The sequence below is a fragment of the Myotis yumanensis genome, unplaced genomic scaffold (assembly GCF_028538775.1).
Source record: "Myotis yumanensis isolate MYYU_CA2020_CCGP unplaced genomic scaffold, mMyoYum1.0.hap1 SCAF_21, whole genome shotgun sequence".
NCBI classification, from domain to species: Eukaryota; Metazoa; Chordata; class Mammalia; order Chiroptera; family Vespertilionidae; genus Myotis; species Myotis yumanensis.
Window position 1 is genome coordinate 11,361,031 of NW_027223772.1, and position 9,377 is coordinate 11,370,407.

The following is a 9,377-nucleotide window of genomic DNA, read 5'->3' on the forward strand; positions in this document are numbered from 1 at the left end:
CCTGCATCCCCCCACCCCCCTTCCCCTGTTTGTGATTTGACATTTGAAATGATATTTGAGATGTGTCTTGAGAGCACGGGTAGGATTTAGACAGATGAAGAAGGTGAGAATGTGCTTCAGGTACAGAGAGTGGACACTTGGCCTGGAGGCAGGAGAGATGAACACTGGAGAGACCAGAGCATATGCCCCTCAGATGCCTGTGAGTGAGGGGTCAGGGCAGGGAAACAGAAGACCCTTCATGGAGGGAAAAGGCAGAAGGATAAGGGGACCAACCACAGAGTGGTCAGAGCAGGGGAGACAGGAGCCCCTCCATGGGAATGCAGGGCAGCGGGGACAGGGGACCACGGGAGGGGCCGATGGACAGGTAGGACAGGGAATGCTGCGAAGGGGCAGGGCTAGGAAACAAGGGCCCCACCATGGGGGAACAGGGGACTCTCCATGGAGGGGTCTGCTTCCCCTGTTACCTATCTCTACTTCCCTGTCCTCCCTTCCCTGGCCCCTCCATGGATGGTGCCCTAACCCCACTATCCTGCTCAGACTATGTGGGGTTCTTTGTCCTCCCTGCCCTGCTACCTCCATGGAGGATGCCCTCTCCCCCCCTGCCCTGCCCTCTATTTAAGGATCTGTGCCAAAATCCTTGCTGTCTCAAAGTAGGGTTCCCTATCCCCCCAGCCTCTCCCCTCCATGGAGGGTTCTGTCTCCTCCCTGCCCTTCTCCCTCAAACTGGGGTTCCCTTTCCCCACTGCTTGCCCCCTCAAAGTGAGGTTCTCTGTCCCCCTGCCCTGCCCCCTCCATGAAGGAAACCTCCTCCTCCCTGCCCCTCCCCCTCAAAGTGGGGTTCTCTACACCCCTGCCCTGCCCCCTCCATGAAGGAAACCTCCTCCTCCCTGCCCCTCCCCCTCAAAGTGAGGTTCTCTGTCCTCCTGCCCTGCCCCCTCCATGAAGGAAACCTTCTCCTCCCTGCCCCTCCCCCTCAAAGTGGGGTTCACTACACCCCTGCCCTGCCCATCCATAGAGGGTACCTTCTCCTCCCTGCCCCTGCCCCTAAAGTTGAGATCCCTGTCCCCCTGCCCTGCTCCCTCAATGGATAGTTCTGTCTCCTCTCTGCCCTGCTCTCTCAAAGTGAGGTTCCCTTATCCCCTGCCCTCCCCCCTGCATGGGGGTTCCCTGTCCAACTGCCCTGCCCCCTCCCCATAGAGCAGCGGTTCTCAACCTGTGGGTTGCGACCCCTTTGGTGGTCGAATGACCGTTTCACAGGGGTCACCTAAGACCATCCTGCATATCAGATATTTACATTACGATTCATCACAGTAGCAACGTTACAGTTATGAAGTAGCAACAAAAATAATTTTATGGTTGGGTCACAACATGAGGAACTGTATTTAAAGGGCCAGAAGGTTGAGAACCACTGCCATAGAGGGTTCCCGGTCTCCCCTCTCCTCCCTGCCCTGTCCCCCTTAAATTGGGGTTCCCTTTACTCCTGCCCTCCCCACTGCATGGTGGGTTTCCTGTATTCACTATTCCTTCCTTCCATGTGCAGTTCCCTGTCCCCAGCTCGAACTCCTTTCTGAAGGGTTCCCTGTCCACACTGTTATGCCCCCTGCCTGTAGGGTTTCCTGTCCTCTTGCACTGCCCCCTCCCAGGAGGGTTCCCTGTCCCCCTGCCCTGCCCCCTCCATGAAGGTTTCCCTGTCCCCCTGTCCTATCCTCTCCATACAGGGTTCCCTGTCCCCATGCCCTGCCTCCTCCATGAAGGTTTCCCTGTCTCCTGCCCTCCACCCTCCATGGAGGGCCCCCTCTCCTCCCTGCCCTGTCCCCTCCATGGAGGGTCCCCTCTCCTCCCGGCCCTGTCCCCTCCATGGAGGATCCCCTCTCCTCCCTGCCCTGTCCCCACCATGGAGGGTTCCCACTTTCCCTGCCCTCCCACCTCCATGGAGGGTCCCCTCTCCTCCCTGCCCTGTCCCCTCCATGGAGGGTTCCCACTTTCCCTGCCCTCCCACCTCCATGGAGGGTCCCCTCTCCACCCTGACCAGCCAATCCATGGAGGGTCCCCTCTCCTCCCGGCCCTGTCCCCTCCATGGAGGGTCCCCTCTCCTCCCTGCCCTGTCCCCTCCATGGAGGGTCCCCTCTCCTCCCTGCCCTCCCTCCTCCATGGAGAGTCCCCTCTCCTCCCTGCCCTGTCCCCTCCATGGAGGGTCCTCTCTCCTCCCTGCCCTGTCCCCTCCATGGAGGGTCCCCTCTCCTCCCTGCCCTGTCCCCTCCATGGAGGGTCTCCTCTCCTCCCTGTCCTGTCCCCTCCATGGAGGGTCCCCTCTCCTCCCTTCCCTGTCCCCTCCATGGAGAGTCCCCTTTCCTCCCTGCCCAGTCCCCTCCATGGAGGGTCCCCACTTTCCCTGCCCTCCCTCCTCCATGGAGAGTCCCCTCTCCTCCCTGACCAGCCAATCCATGGAGGGTCCGTGTTCCCCCTCCCCACCGCCCTGCCTGTCAATGGAGAGTTCCCTGTTCCCCATACCCCTTCACTTCCCCCTCCATATAGAGTACTCATTCCCACTATCCTTCCCTTCCATGGAGGATCCTAACCTCCCTGCCCTGTAAACTCCATAGAGGGTCCCTCCTCTTTACCTGTAACCTCCATGGAGGGTCTCCTCTACTCTTTGTACTCTCCCCTCCATGGAGGGTCACCTCTCATCCTTGTCATTTCCCCTCCATGGAGGGTCCCTTCTCCTCCCTGTCATTTCCTCTCCATGGAGGGTCCTTTCTCCTCGCTGTCATCTCCCCTCCATGGAGGGTCCCTTCTCCTCCCTGCCCTACCCCTCCATGGAGGGTCCCCTGCCCCACCTGTCCTGTAGTCTCAATGGAGTGTTCCCTGCCTCACTGCCCTGTCTCCTCCATGGAGGGTCCCCACTTCCCCTGCCCTCCCTTCTTCATGGAGCGTCCCCTCTCCTCCCTGCCCAGCCCATTCTTGGAAGGTTCCCCGTTTCCCTTCCCTACTGCCCTGCCCCCTAAATGGAGGGTCCCCTCTCCTCCTCTTCCTTCCCATTCCATGGAGGGTCCCTTGTCCTTCCTGCCCAGCCACTTCTATTGAGGTTCCCCTCTTCTTCCTTCCCTGTCCCCTCCATGGAGGGTTCCCATCACCCTACAGCCCCCCTCAATGGAGGGTCCCATCTCCTCCCTGCCCTTCCCGTCCATGGAGTGTCCCCTCTCCTTCCTACCTGTCCTCTCCATGGAGGGTTCTCATCCCTCTACAGTCCCCCCTCCATGGAGGGTCCCCTCTCCTCCCTGACCCGTGTCCTCCATGGAGGGTTCCCACTCCTCCTTACCTGTCCCCTCCATGGAGGATTCCCATCACCCTATGGTCCCCCCTTCATGGATGGTTCCTTCTCCTCCCTGACCCATCCCTTCTATGGAGGCTCCCCTCTCATCCCTGCCTGTCCCTCTCCATGGAGGGTCCCCTCTCCTCCCAGCCTTGTCCCCTCAATGGAGGGTCCCCTCTCCTCCCAGCCTTGTCCCCTCCATGGAGGCTCCCCTCTCATCCCTGCCTGCCCCCCCCCTCCATGGAAGGTTCCTTGCCCCCACTGCCCTGCACCCTCCATGGAGGTTCCCCTCTCCTCCCAGCCTTGTCCCCTCCATGGAGGGTCCCCTTTCATCCCTCCCCTGTACCCTCCATGGAGGTTCCCCTCTCCTCCCAGCCTTGTCCCCTCCATGGAGGGTCCCCTCTCCTCCCAGCCCTCTCCCCTTCATGGAGGGTCCCCTCTCCTCCCAGCCTTGTCCCTTCCATGGAGGGTCCCCTCTCCTCCCTTCCCTGTCCCCTCCATGGAGGGTCCCCTCTCCTCCCAGCCTTGTCCCCTCCATGGAGGGTCCCCTCTCCTCCCAGCCCTCTCCCCTTCATGGAGGGTCCCCTCTCCTCCCAGCCTTGTCCCTTCCATGGAGGGTCCCCTCTCCTCCCTTCCCTGTCCCCTCCATGGAGGGTCCCCTCTCCTTCCAGCCTTGTCCCCTCCATGGAGGGTCCCCTCTCCTCCCAGCCTTGTCCCCTCCATGGATGGTCCCCTCTCCTCCCTGCCCTGTACCCTCCATGGAGGGTCCCCTCTCCTCCCAGCCTTGTCCCCTCCATGGAGGGTTCCCATCCCCCTACGGTACCCCCTCCATGGAGGGTCCCTTCTCCTCCCTAACCCAACCCTTCCATGGAGGGTCCCCTTTATCCCAGCCTTGTCCCCTCCATGGAGGATCCCCTCTCCTCCCTGCCCTGTCCCCTCCATGGAGGGTCCCCTCTCATCCCAGCCTTGTCCCCTCCATGGAGGGTCCCCTCTCCTCCCAGCCTTGTCCCCTCCATGGAGGGTCCCCTCTCCTCCCTGCCCTGTCCCCTCCATGGAGGGTCCCCTCTCCTCCCTGCCTGTCCCCTCCATGGAGGGTTCCCTTCCCCCACTGCCCTGCACCCTCCGTGGAAGGTCCCCTCTCCTCCCTTCCCTGCACCCTCCATGGAGGGTACCCTCTCCTCCCAGCCTTGTACCCTCCATGGAGGGTTCACTGCCTCCCCTACCCTGCCCTCTCCATGGAAGGACCCCTTCCCCCTGCCCTGTCCCCTCCATGCAGGGTCTTCTGTTTTCCTGCCCTGTCCCATCACTCACAAGCTCTGAAAGGCATGTGCTCTGGTCCCCAGTGTTCATCTGTCCTGCCTCCAGGCCGTGTCCACTGTCTGTACCTGAAGCACATCTCACCATCGTCATCTGCCCAAATCCTCCCGGGCTCTCAGGACACATGTCAAATATCATTTCAAATGTCAAATCACTGAGTGATCTCTAAAAAATATAAATCAGATCCCCCTATTCTGGTGCCTAAAAGCCTTCATGCTGTGACAGCATTTTCAATCCACACTAGGGTCCCCTATGTGCCCCCTCCACCATCTGCTGTTCCCATCCAGCCTGGCTGTCCTTGCCCTGGGCACTGCCTCTCCTTTTCGGGAGGCTTTCCCAGCTCTCCATGGTGCCAGCTCTGTCTCAAAAGCCACTACTCAGTTTAAATATTTTGGGAGCCCTTCCCTGAGCCTGCTGGGGAGTCACCCTGCTAGGGAGCCCCCACCCAGCCCTAGGGGGTACACCAGGCAATAGGTCACAGTACTAACAGAGGTCAGAATGGTAAGACTGATCATAGAGGTAACCTAGCAACCCTGCCAGGTCAGCCATGTGGGCCAACCTCTCAAATTTTCTTGTGTTGTTTAAAATCAGTGAATAAACATTTATTGACACCAACACACCCCAGGCCCTCTACAGAAAGCACAGGAGGTGTGGCTCTCCCCAAGGTCCTGACCCTCCATAACCAGGTGTTCTTGACAGTGAAAACTGGGTGGGAGGGCGAGTCAGAGAAGCCAGGGAGGGACTCCACTTGAGTTGCTGGCTTTGAGGCTGGAGGAAGGGATCAAAGGCCAACATTTTTGGGAGCGCCCAGGAAGCTGGGAGTGGCTTTGGCAGGGACACAGAAGGGAACTGTCCCATAAGGAATGGATTCTGCCACCTCCCCATGAGCAGGCCCCCCCAAGGCCTCCTGGGAGGAGGGCAACCCAATGAACTGCCTCGGGTTTCTGACCCACAGCACCTGGGATCCCACACTTTGTCCTGTGAACCACTGTGTTTAAGGTCATTGGTCAGGGCACCAACAGAAATCCTTTGTGTCCCTGTGGTTCCCTAGTCATAATAAGCTAAGTCTGTTTTCTTTGTGGCTCTTCCTATATCCTGAAATAAAGTGTTGCCTTGGTTCTTGTTCACCTGTCTATCCCTCAGCCCCTCTCAGCACCTGAAAGGTGACCTGTGAAGTCCCTGCCCCCGAGACCCAGGTAGACAGCACACACTTGATGAATGAATTCCTGAGCAAAGAGCTCTTTTCTGATTTCATATTTGTAATAAACCGGATTCATTAACATGTACATACATATGATATCTTAATCCACTTTACGACATCCCACATAGATTCATGAATTTTTAAAATATCTTAATTTTTTTTTGTCAAAACCCGTGTCTCAATTTCTTGTTCAGAAATGCAGTAGCTGCTTTGTGACCTGCCTCAGGGAGGAGAGGGTTCTGACTGCAGACCAGTTCACGCCAGGATGTTGCTCCTGTCCCTAGTCCTTCACAGGCCAGCCCTTTGGCCTCTGGTGGCCAGTTGACCCATGATGTGCCTTCACACCTCATCTCCTGTTCACCAGCCTGGTGTTGCTTCCTGCGTTGGGTACACGGTGCAATACACAGATCCAGTAACATAGAACCCCACACCTGAAACCTATATGTTCATGTTGACCAATGTCACCCGAATGTATTTAATAAATAAAAATATTTTTTAAAACACACACATTAGTTATTTTGCAGATTGAAACTGGTTCAGGGAGATGAAGTGACTGGTCTGAGGTTCCCCAATATTCCCACTGCCCATGATTCTGAATGCCCAGCACTTTCTTGTCGGTCTCCCATTAGACTTCAGTGGTCCTGCCTTTTAAAAATGCAAAGAAGCTAAAAAAAAAAAAAAAAACAGCAGGAAGCTTCAAACCTCCTTTTGAAAGCAAACTTTAAGTCAGCAGAGTGGAACATCTTCTCTATCAATGTTTCTTTGCTTTTTGTTCATTCATTTGCCAAATGTTTATTTTACAGACCTATCTAGAACCAACCTTTTCAGTACTGGATCTCCCTCCCAGTAGGTGCCTAGGCCTGTGCTAGGACCAAAGAGTCCCCAGTGCTGAGTGGGAATTCAGCAATTACTTTTGAGTATAATGGCTTGAGTCAATTTCTGGGTCCTCTATTCTGTTCCATTGGTCTATATGTCTGTTCTTGTGCCAGTACCAGGCAGTTTTGAGAACTCTGGCTTGGTAATATAGTTTAATGTCTGGTATTGTGATCCCTCCAACTTTGTTGTTCTTTCTCAGGATAGCTGTGGTTATTCGGGGTCTTATTTTATTCCAGATGAATTTTTGGAGAGTTTGTTCTGGATCTTTGAAATATGCCATTGGTATTTTAATAGGTATTACATTGAATCTATAGATTGCTTTAGGTAGTATGGATATTTTAATGATGTTGATTCTACCGATTCATGAACATAGTATGTTCCTCCATTTGTTTATGTCTTCCTCTATCTCTTTTTTCAATGTCCTGTAATTTTCCGAGTATAGGTCTTTTACGTCCCTGGTTAAGTTTATTCCTAGGTATCTTAATTTTTTTGGTGCAATGGTAAATGGGATTGTTTTTTTTTTTCATTTCCCTTTCTGTGAGTTCATTATTGGTGTATAAAAAGGCCATAGAATTCTGGGTGTTAATTTTGTATCCTGCTACATTGCCAAATTCATTGATTAGGTCTAGTAGCTTTTTGGTGGAGTCTTTGGGCTTTTCTATGTATAATATCATGTCGTCTGCAAATAAGGACAGTTTTACTTCTTCTTTCCCAATTTGGATGCCTTTCATTTTTTCTTCTTGTCTGATCACTATGGCTAGTACTTCTAGTACTGTGTCGAACAGGAGTAGTGAAAGTGGGCATCCTTGTGTTGTTCCTGTTCTTAGGGGAAATGGATTTAGTTTTTGCCCAGTGAGTATGATATTGGCTGTAGGTTTTTCATATAGGGTTTTTATTATGTTGAGGTATGATCCCTCTATTCCCACTTTGCTGAGAGTTTTTATCAAGAAAGGGTGTTGGATTTTGTCAAATGCTTTTTATGCATCGATTGATATTATTATGTGATTTTTGTCTTTCAGTTTGTTTATGTGATGTATAACATTTATTGATTTTCGGATGTTGAATCATCCTTGCCTTCCTGGCATAAATCCCACTTGGTCATGGTGTATGATCTTTCTAATGTATTGCGCAACCCGATTTGCTAGGATTTCATTGAGGATATTAGCATCTATGTTCATCAAGGGTATTGGCCTGTAGTTCTCTTTATTTGTGGTATCTTTGTCTAGTTTTGGGATTAGGGGAATGCTGGCTTCATAGAAAGGTCCTGGAAATGTGTGTTGCTCTTGAATTTTTTGGAATAGTCTGAGGAGGATAGGTTTTAGTTCTTTGAATGCTTGGTAGAACTTCCCTGTAAAGCCACCCGGACCAGGGCTTTTGTTTGCTGGAAGATTTTTTGATCGCTGTTTCAATTTCTTCGGTAGTTATCGACCTATTCAGGTTTTTTGACTCTTCTTGGTTGAGTTTTGGGAGCTTGTATTTTTCTAAGAATATGTCCATTTCATCTACGTTGTCCATAGAATTTTGTTGGAATAGAGTTGTTCATAGTATTTTTTCATAATTGTTTGTATTTCTGTGGGATTGGTTGTTATTTCACCTCTTTCCTTTCTGATTTTGTTTATTTGGGTCCTCTCTCTGCTTCTTGGTGAGCCTGGCTAGAGGTTCATCAATCTTGTTTATCCTTTCAAATAACCAGCTCCTGGTTTGTTGATCTTTTGTATTGTTTTTTTTAGTCTCTATGTCGTTTATCTCCACTCTGATCTTTATTATTTCCTTCCTACTCCTTACACTGGGCTTTTCTTGTTGCTCTTTCTAACTCTTTGAGTTGTAGGGTTAGATAATTTATTACCATTGTTTCTTGTTTTTTGAGGCAGGCCTGTAGAGCTATGAACTTCCCTCTCAAGACTGCTTTCACTGTGTCCCATAGATTTTGGATTGTTGTGTTTTCATTGTCGTTTGTTGCCATGATGCTTTTTATTTCTTCTTTGATCTCTCTGGTAACCCAGTCATAGTTTAATAGCATGCTATTTAGCCTCCAGGTGTTTGGGTTTTTTTTATTGTTTTTATTGTAGTTGATTTCTAATTTTATGCCATTGTGATTTGAGATGATGTTTGATATGATTTCTATCTTCTTGAATTTGAAGAGACTTTCCAGTGACCCAATATATGGTCTATCTTTCAAATGACCCATGTGAACTTGAGAAGAATGTATATTCTGTGGCTTTGGGGTGAAATGTTCTGAAGATGTCAATTAATTCCATCTGACCTAGTGCATCATTTAGGACTGATGTTTCTTTGCTGATTTTTTTTGTTTAGAGGATTTGTCCAATGGTGATAGTGGGGTATTAAAGTCCCCTACTATGACTGTATTGCTATCACTCTCTTCCTTGATATCCTCCAGAAGTTTTTTTTATGTATTTTGGTTATCCTGTATTGGGTGCGTATATGTTTACCAGAGTTATATTTTCTTGTTATATTGCTCCCTTTAGTATTATGAAGTGGCCTTCCTTATCCCTTGTTATGTCCTTCCCTTGAGATCTAATTTGTCATATATAAGTATTGCTACCCCAGCTTTTTTTTCACTTCCATTTGCCTGAAAAATCTTTTCCCATCCCTGCACCATCAGTCTGTGTGAGTCCTTTTTTCTGAGGTGGGTTTCCTGTAGACAGCAGA